At 52.0% G+C, this 9,003-nt stretch overlaps 1 protein-coding gene across 4 annotated transcripts in view; it reads left to right on the top strand.

Annotated features, from left to right (window-relative positions):
* The first annotated feature begins 2,760 nt into the window (after positions 1-2,760).
* CHD7 (chromodomain helicase DNA binding protein 7) overlaps positions 2,761-9,003 on the top strand; it is a 138,954-nt gene continuing 132,711 nt past the window's right edge. For 2 of the 4 annotated variants that reach the window (XM_054058719.1, XM_054058717.1), the window contains exon 1: positions 3,448-3,640. The gene's annotated coding sequence lies outside the window, so the exon portion shown is untranslated. Of the gene's footprint in view, positions 2,946-3,446; positions 3,641-9,003 lie in introns of those variants that run through there. The other 2 variants (XM_054058718.1, XM_054058720.1) reach the window with 2 other exon arrangements.

The raw sequence follows: 9,003 nt of genomic DNA, 5'->3' as shown, positions 1-9,003 counted from the left end.
GTGTAGCTATTCTTTTGGGTTTTCTGGGTACACATACCCTTGCTCTGCAACTGCTGTTGAAATTCTCAGCCATTAATGCAAATTCTTTCTAATCTGCAAGCCAAATGGCTGCTGCCTGCATCAGATGGATTACCTTGTCCCAACAGTATACAAAGGGCTGGGTGGCTACTGCTGAATTTTCATCCCTGTCATCTCTTGAGTATTTTAATAAGCTGTTACCAATAAGGTTAGTCATGAAGACTGCCATGTGGCTGTTTCCTCAATCTCCTACGGACCTGCAAAGTGCTCGTGGATAAATTGGGGAGTTACGACTTTCTCTTTAGGGACTGGCTAAAGCACGAGTTAAGGCTTCAAAACTTTTTCCAGCTACGCAATGATGTGTTTCATCCACGTCTGGTTCCACCGTTGTGTATGCCCGTGTGTCTGAATGTGTGCCACGCTGGGACCACGTCCCGCCTTGGGGTGCTGAAACCCTTGCAGCATTTTTCCTTACTCTCCGTTCCCAGTGGTTGCTGAGGAGTTGGAGAGTGGCCATAATTCTCCCTGTTCTGTGAAAGTGCCGATTGCAGATTCTGTTTCTTCTAATGTTGGAAAATGCTGGGAGACTCCCTTCACGTTTTTATTACCCAAGTGGTAAGCCAGCCGATTTCATAGGCCACAAGGATGATTTATGGGATGCAAGGAGATGGTTCTGTGCCTTCAGCGAGAGGCGTGCACCAGGAGCTGGGGCTTTTTCTTGTCTCAGAACAAACATGTAACTGAGTACCCACATGTGACCCCCCTCATTGCTAGTGCCATGCTAACATACTTCTTTTTTTTTTTAAAGAAATGTTGCACTTATTTGATTGTCTTCCCCTGTCACCACCCTATTCTTTAAACACTCTTCATGCTTGGAAGCTTTGCAATCTGATTTCTGTTCAACAAGAAACTGAAACAAGTTTCTAGGGGGAGCAGTGGGGCTGCTGGCAGTTGGTCTCGGAATGAGTTTCTCTCGCCCCTAAGTCCTGGAGAACTTAAATCTTTGAAAGCAAGGGGTGTTCCAGGTGAGTTTACGCTACACTCGGTGCTTGGCTGCCAGCTTAAGGGTGCAGTTAAATAATACGTGCAGAAAAACAGACTTACGAGTGAGTATTTCTATGCTGCTTACTGCCCCGTCTGCATTCATACTGTAAGAGAAAACTGAAACTCATTACATTTAGTAAATTGAGAGGATACGTCTGTGTAAGGTGGTTAGGGTTTTCTTCTCACAAAGTAGAGAAATACACATTAAAAACGGAATGATTGTAAACCAAGCAAATTTGGTGAAGGTATACTCGGGGCATATGCTGCTTCAAAGGTATTTTTAAAACGCTATTTCCACTTGGTATTTTTAACTTTATGGAAGACCACAGTGAGGAACAGAGAACATATTCCACCACACCATCACATGCTATCAGCTTTTCAACACATTTTTTCAGCCAAAAGCACAGGGCAGCGTCACCTCCCCGGCCCCTCACAGGCCTGGCTGCGCAGGAGGTGGTGATGCCTCTCCATCCTCAAACCGTCCCTTCTCCTGAAAAGGTGCTTTCCCCCTAAACCCCAGAGAGATTGAGTAGGCCAAACGTTAATGTCATGACGTGGAAGCATTTCAGACTTCCTCAGGAGAAGCCTGAAGTATTTTTATGGCTGTAGTGGCCCTCACTGCCCGAGCACTGATGCGGATGCCTGGATTGATGAAGCCAATGACCCAAAAAGCAAGACGAGCTTTTGACATCCACATTGTCCAGGTCCAGCTTCTGGCTTACTAACTGTGTGTTAAGGAAGCACAGAGGAAAAGCTGCGAGATATCCTGTGAAGATGCCTTCTCTCTTTCCAAGAGAAGAGGCAGGAGGGTGGGTGCTGCAAACAGTCCCTGAAAAGGAGCAGGGGGACTGGGTGGGGGGAGTGCCCTGCTTGCCAGGACATGACTCTTTTTTTCTTTTCCAGCTTGCTACAACCAACCATGGAAAAAAGTTATCTCTTCAAACGGCTCGCTGAAAATTCCTGTAATGCAGAAATGTCTTTACACTGGGTTTACATTTTAATCTCTTTATACTTTTAAGACGCTTATTTAATTTCCAGAGCACTGCAGGGAAGACGGTTCAGCGTGCTACTGGTGATCACTTTTTGGTGGGATTTGTCTAATTTACTTACGGAATGAGTTTGTTTCGGTTTGTATCACCAAGTTTGAGTATATAGCTTATAAAAACGACAGCAGTGAAGCTCAGAAGCTTTCACGGTGCTTGTCTCTGTCCTGGTCCCTGCCTCCATCCCAGTCCCTGTTCCCTTCCCAGTCCTTGTTCCCATCCCAGTCTTGTTCCTGGTCCCTAGCCCCATCATGATCTTGGTCCCGGTCCCTGTCCCCGTCCCAATCTTGGTCCTGGTCCCTATCCAGGGACTGGGATGATCCCAGTCTTGATCCTGGTCCCTGTCTCCATCCTGGTCTTGGTCCTGGTCCCAGTCCCTATCCCTGCCCCCATCCCGGTCCTGGTCGCCCTCCCGGTCTTGGTCCCGGTCCCTGTCCCCATGCCGGTCTCGGTCCTGGTCTTTGTCCCGGTCTCGGTCCCAGTCCCGGTCCGCAGCGGCGGTCGGTCCGGACTAAATGGCCGCTTCCCTTTGCAAAGGGGACAAAGTCCACCCCGGCCCCGCGGCGGCCGCCCCGCCCCGCCTCGCCCGGCCGGGGGCGGGCAGGGAGCGGGCTCCGGGCGGGGGCGCGGAGCTGCCGGGGCGCCGCTCGCTTCGCTCCGCCGCGGTTGGGCAAGTTGGGATCGCGGCGGGGACGCGCTCGCACGCCCCGCTCCGCGCTTCGCCGCGACTTTCCCAGCGCAGGACGCGCCCCCCGGCGCTGACCCCGACCCGGAGCCCCGGTCGGCGGCGGGCGGGGCGCGGGGAGCCGCGGGGCCGCGGTGCGGGACGCGCGCACGCAGGTCGGTGACCCCCGCCCGCCGCCGGCAGGGGACGGGGTCCTCTTTTATTCCCCCCTCTTCTTTTCCTTTTTTTCCTCCTTCTCTCTCCTCGTTGCATAAATTATGCCGGGCGGGGCGGTGACGTCGCGGGGCGGCGCGCTGTGCTCGCCCCCGGGGAGGGGGCGGTGTCGGGGGCGCGCCTGGTGTCGGGGGGAGGAGGGAGAGGAGGAGGAGGAGGAGGAGGAGGGGGCGGCCGCCGCGGCAGCCGCCTGGCTGGTGTCGCGCTCGGCTCGGCTCCGGCGGGCGCGCTCGCTCCCTCGCTCGGGAACTATCGGATTAAACTTGAATCGAGTGAAATTACACAAAGGAGCGAAGCGGAGCCGAGACCCGGAGGAGACCCCGAAACTACCCGAGACCCGCGCTGACCCTTCCTCTCCCTCCCTCTCCCTCCCACCCACCCCTCCTCCTCCTCCTCCTCCGCCCGCCCCGGTCAGGGATCCCCCCTCCTCCCCTCTTAGCCCAGCCCCGGTGCGACCGAGCAACTCCGTGCGTGTGCGTGTGTGTGTGCGTGTGCGAGACCCGCACCCCGCCTCGGCCCCCCCTGCCCGGCGGCACCAACTCCGGAGCGTGTCCCCTCCTCCTCCCCGGCCCCTCGGCGGAGGGCAGCGAGGGAGCGAGTGGGGGACACCGGCCCCCGACGGCCCCGCACCGGCCCGGTGAGTGACCCCGCACTTCGCTGGGGGCGCAGGGAGGGAGGGAGGCGGCCATGGAGCCGCGGACAGGCTGCAGGTCCCTGGCCCCGGCGGAGCGGGGGGTGCTCGGGGAGGGGAATGCTCCGCTCGGGGGGTGCTGCGCTCGGAGGGATACTCAGTGCTGGAGGGGGGGGGGTACTGTGTTCAAGGGGTGCTCGGTACCGGGGAGGTGGGATGCTCCGCTCGGGGGATGCTGCGCTCGGGGGGCGCTCGGTGCCGCGGGGGGGATGCTCCGCTCGGGGGATGCTCCGCTCGGCGGGGTAGTGGGTGCCGCGGGGGGGGTTTGATGCTGTGCTCGGGGGGTGCTCGGTGCCGGGGGGAGGGGGGATGCTCCGCTCGAGGGGTGCTCGGTACTGGGGGGGTGTGCTGCGCTCGGGGAAGGTACAATGTGTCGGGAAGGGGGGGGGGATGCTCGCCCCGCCGCGGACCCGTGCGGGGTTGGGGGGGGGGAGATGCTCCATTCGGGGGATGCTGCGCTCCGGGGGGTGCTCGGTGTGAGTGTGTGGGGGATGGATGCTCCGCACGGGGGGTGCACGGTGTGAGCGTTGGGGGGATGCTCGGTGTCGGGTTGGGGGGTGACGCTGCGCCCCAGCGCGGCTCGCCGCTCGGCGGGGCGGGGTGTGGGGGTGTCTCAGCGGGGCACTTCCCCGGGTGTAAATGGCTTTTTGTTGTGCTGCGGCCGGCCGGCCGCCTGCCTCGCCTCGGGGGAGGGGAAGGGCACCGGGGAGACGGAGCGGCGGCGCCCCTTCCCTCCCCCCCCCCCCCCCCCCCATTCCTCCCTTTCCCCGTCTATCTCCGCAAGTTTAGAGGGTGACTTTAAAAAAAAAATCCGGGAAAAAGTTGGGCGAAGCTGCCCGTCCCGGGCTGGCCGCGCCGGCCACGCTGACGGCTGCCGGCGGCACAACAAGCGCTAACAAAGTGAGGGCGCTTCCCGGCGCCGCCCCGCGCCGCACATGGGTCCGGGCGGTGGGTGGCGGAGGGCGGCAGGAAGGCGGGCGGGGAGGCTGCGAGGAGGAGGAGGAGGAAGGAGCACGAGGTGCCGGTGCGTGAAAGGGGGGGGAGGGGGGAGCGTCCTGCCCCGGCGGTGGCGGCACCGGGAGGAAGAAAGGGGAAAGGAGGAGGGAGGGAGAGGAAAGGGACGGGAGGCGAGGACGCTGCCGGAGCGCATAATAGGGGCTCGGGGGCACCGCGCACATGGGGTCGGGGCGCTCGCCCCGTTCCGGGCCGTTTTGAGGGTGAGCCGGGGGGGGGAAAAAAAAAAAAAAAAAAAAAAGGATTAAGGTGTTTTGAGGCTCAGCGTGTGTTGGGGTGGGGGGAAAAGAAAGCGCTGCGTGCGGGGAGCGGGCGGTGCGTGTGTGCGGGGGGAGGAGGGGGCAGGGTTGTGGGTGAGTCGCGGGGAGAAGGCGCTGCAGGCGCTGAGCAGCCATCATTGCGGTGCGTTCATTTATCCCGGCGCTCGGGAGCGGGGGACGCGCCCGGGGGGTGCGGGACACCCGCGCCGCACAACTACTTGGCTTTTCCTTTTTTTTTTTTTTTTTTTTTTTTAAAGAAAATAACAGACAATGGACAAAAGGAAAGTGGCGATGCCCGGGAGTTCCTTGCCTTCCCCTGGCCGCGCAACTCTCCCGCACTTCGCCACTTTCCGCCTTTGTTTTCGTTTGGGAAGGGGCCGGGCGCGCGTTCCCACCGCGGGGAAGGGCGGTTTGTGCCTCTGCCGGAGGTCTTTTTGTGCGTCCCCCCCCGGCTCCCGCGGGGCTTGGAGCATCGGGAATAACCCCGGCGCGATAAGTTTTGTCTCGGTGCTGATGTGGGTTTTACTTTCATCGAAGCAGATCGCGAGCCGTGTTTATCCTAGAAGATGGCTTTCGGCTGAGCGCCTCTGCCTCTTAATTTCTTTTATTCCCCCCCTTTTCTCGCGGTGTATGGGACGAGCGGGGCTGCGAACGAGCCGGTTGAACAAAAAAAAATGTTTCTGTTCGTTTCCTCACAGATCATCCATTCTAACGACGGCAAAAAAAAAAATAAATCTTAATGACTATGACCTTAGCAGCGTGGGTAGCTGATTTACCCCAATTATAAATCCCGTTAGTTTGCGGTCATGTGTGAGTATCGATATATATAATTCGTATTAAAAAGCGTGCTCGGTAATTATTACTTATTTTTTTTTCCCTTTTTTTTTTTAAAATAAAAGTTGAAACCCGTCGCTTTCCAATGAGAGTGCTGCATCTGTCGCTTGGAGTGTTTTTGTCTCGCTGTTGCACAACAGAGGCTCTCTAGTCTTTAACCTAAAATGGCAGCTTTAATTTGACTGGGGCCCATTCATTGACAATGATAATAAAAAGGCTGAAAGCTAAATGTAGCTGGATGCTTGGGGCACGTTTGCAGAACTCTCTCTCTCCTTCCCATCGCTACGGGCTGCTGAGAGGGGAACTTCGAAGCTCTCTAGTTCCTATCCCGAAAGTTTCCAACGCACTTTTTTTTCTTTTTCATTTGAAAAAAAAAAAAAAAGAAGAAAAAAGAAAGGAGTTCTTCTGTATAAAATACGTTGCAGACAGCAGGGTTGCTGACAAACTTCATGGTGAGGAGATAGAGAGGGTATTTTTCCGAGAGGTCTCCCTTTTTAACATCAGCGGAAGAATTTTAGTAATGCCTTTTAAAATATGATGCAGTCCAGGGGAAAATTAACCGTTTGTTCCTGAGGTTTGTAACAGGTGATTAGAACAATTACGTTCTGCACATTTTCTGCTCTCTAGCTACTAAAAGTGAGAACGTTGCTTGTTTCCTCTTGTTTGGTGTTGTAAATGTGCTCAGGGTTTTGCAGAGATCCTTTTGATAGCGTGCTGTTTTCCTTGAGGATAAAACCACAACTGCTTGGAAAAAGTAATTGTTTTTTTTGTGTGAGACATCATTTGAAGTCTGAAACAGTTCTACAAAACAAAATTTCCCCTACTCTAGCACTGGAAAATGCCACAGATTCACACGTCCCCTGTCCTGCCTTTCTGTTAACCTAGACTGCTTATTTTCAGTCTCTTTTGAGCTTTTGAAAAATAAGAAATACATACAGATCGTTGTGAACGCTGTAGAAAATGCTCTTAGGAGAGCATTAAATGCCTGTGATTGCAAGTTTAACTGAATTAGTGATTCACTGATACTAATTGGATAATCATATTTGACCAAATATCTGACTAAATATTTAACAATTTAATGATATTTCTGTTATTACTTGTTAGGTTATTTAAACAGTGGGAAAATACTTGCTCAGGTTTGAAACCCACGCCGATTTTATTGCCCCTTCAGTAATTAAGGAAAGTTTTGATCATAGGTAGAGATTATGCAGTGCTTTTAGGAAAATAACAGTTTCTTTGGATGTAGTGTTTAAAAGATAGCAGTCACGTTGAGGTGTAGTGGAGTACTGTGTATTGCAGTCAAAGTTCTGTACAGTGGTGAGAGATTTGAGTCGTAACCATTTTATTTTTGAGTTCAGTTAATGCAGAAAGCTGAAGAATTAGGTTAGAGGAGCCCGGTCAAGATTTCCCAGTCCATGTAGAGGGGTCGGTTAACCAGAGTGTAGCTTTTCTCGCACAAGTTATTTACTGGTTTGCTGTGTTTCCCATTAATGCTTAAATAATATTAGTACTTTATAAGACACAAAACGAGTTATTCCCAAGTAGAGGTGAGACAAGTGGGTAGCAAAGCTGAAAAAGCTATATGGATGGAGGAGAGGCGCTGCTTGGCCCGGGCTTGGCACGGGTGTCCTCTCGGTGTCGGGGGGCCCATCCGGCACCCTACGGCAGATGGACGTGGCCTAGGCCCTTCCTTGGAGGAGAATCTGCAGTGTAAGAATACCTCACCACTTTAAATCTTCAACGAACAACCCAACCCAACCTAGACATGATTTTCTGTAAAGATGGGAGGTCTGAGTAATAGGAACTTTGCAGTCTTGCAGTGGGACTCTGTGGTTTGCCATATCCATGACATCCTATAGCACTTTGTTGGGTTTTTTTTTGTTTTTAGTGTATTGCGTGATACTTAAGGTGGGAGGAGGAGGAAGAAAGTAACCAGAAGGAAGGAGCGTGGAAATAAACACATGCATTGCCTCGAATCCTGTGCCTTAACTCTATCCCTTATTTCCTATTCATCTGATTTTTGCGTCAGTTTTCAGAGAGAAAGCTTTGAGAATCTGCTGGTTGGCATTTGCTCTGTGAATCGAGCGTTATTCATATAAATTTCGGTAGCTTGCAAGGATACAGGCAACTGTGTGACAAGTCGTGTGTGTCTGAACAGCCCCCTTCCCCCAGTTCCCTTAAATCCCGACTTCGAAATGCTTTTGTATTTGTCTGCTATGAGCAGATCACTAACTACTCAGTTTTATGAGCTGGTTAACTCATGCCCATAAGTAACACGGGTGATACTTTTGTGTTACTTTTATGTTCCCTGTATACAGGAGCAAACTGCAAATTTTAGTAAATAATTAAACTGTCTTTTTTACAAATGAGTCTTTTGTGTATGGGTGAGGCTTTAGAGTTCACTTTTCGAACAGAGAAGTTATTGTATTAATTTACTGCATCTATTTAGCTTCATCATTAAGACAGACATTAACTCCATCGCGTCTCACCATTTATATTTCTGTGAATAGCTTGTTTGCATAAATACAAGCTGCTGGATTTTTATGGAAGAAGGTCTCAAATATCATCTATATTTTGGCAGCAATAAAAAGGAAAAGCGAAACTCTGAGTATAGTTTATTTTTTAGAACCCTTGCAGAGGAAGGGGTGAGATACAATATGCAGAAACATCCCGTGTTGTTATTAGGGTTCTGACAAGATGCTGAAACCTGATGGAAGCATTTCTTTCTGTCTGCAGAATCCAACTGTAACTTGTAGTAGTTTGTATCTTCGCCAAGATCAGTGGTCATGGAAATACACCATATCATAGCTGCACACTAAAATTCTTACTTGGAAAATGAGATTGGAAAGCATAATACAAAAAAATAAAAAGGAGGCTGTGACCTAAAGGACACATTCCAAGCGCCTGAATATGACAACAAAGCTCTTAAGGATATTCTTAAGTATACAAAAGCTGATTAGCTCTTAGCTTCCAACATTGTGACTTTTCAGAGATGTAAACATGTGCCTAGAAGAAGCCAAGTCAAACCCAAGGATCTTCGTGCTGTTGGGTTCTCTCTCGTTTTGTGAACGTTGCTCAGTCACAGTTTCAAAACATCCTGATTGTTTTGCTGTTGTTACGCTACGAGCATTCTCGTTTTAAAACAAAACAAAAACCCAAAACAACAACAATAAAAGAGATGCTACTTAATTTAAGCTTTTT

This window comes from Cuculus canorus, chromosome 2 (genome assembly GCF_017976375.1).
Source record: "Cuculus canorus isolate bCucCan1 chromosome 2, bCucCan1.pri, whole genome shotgun sequence".
NCBI lineage: Eukaryota > Metazoa > Chordata > Aves > Cuculiformes > Cuculidae > Cuculus > Cuculus canorus.
This window is presented reverse-complemented; position numbering and strand designations above follow the sequence as displayed.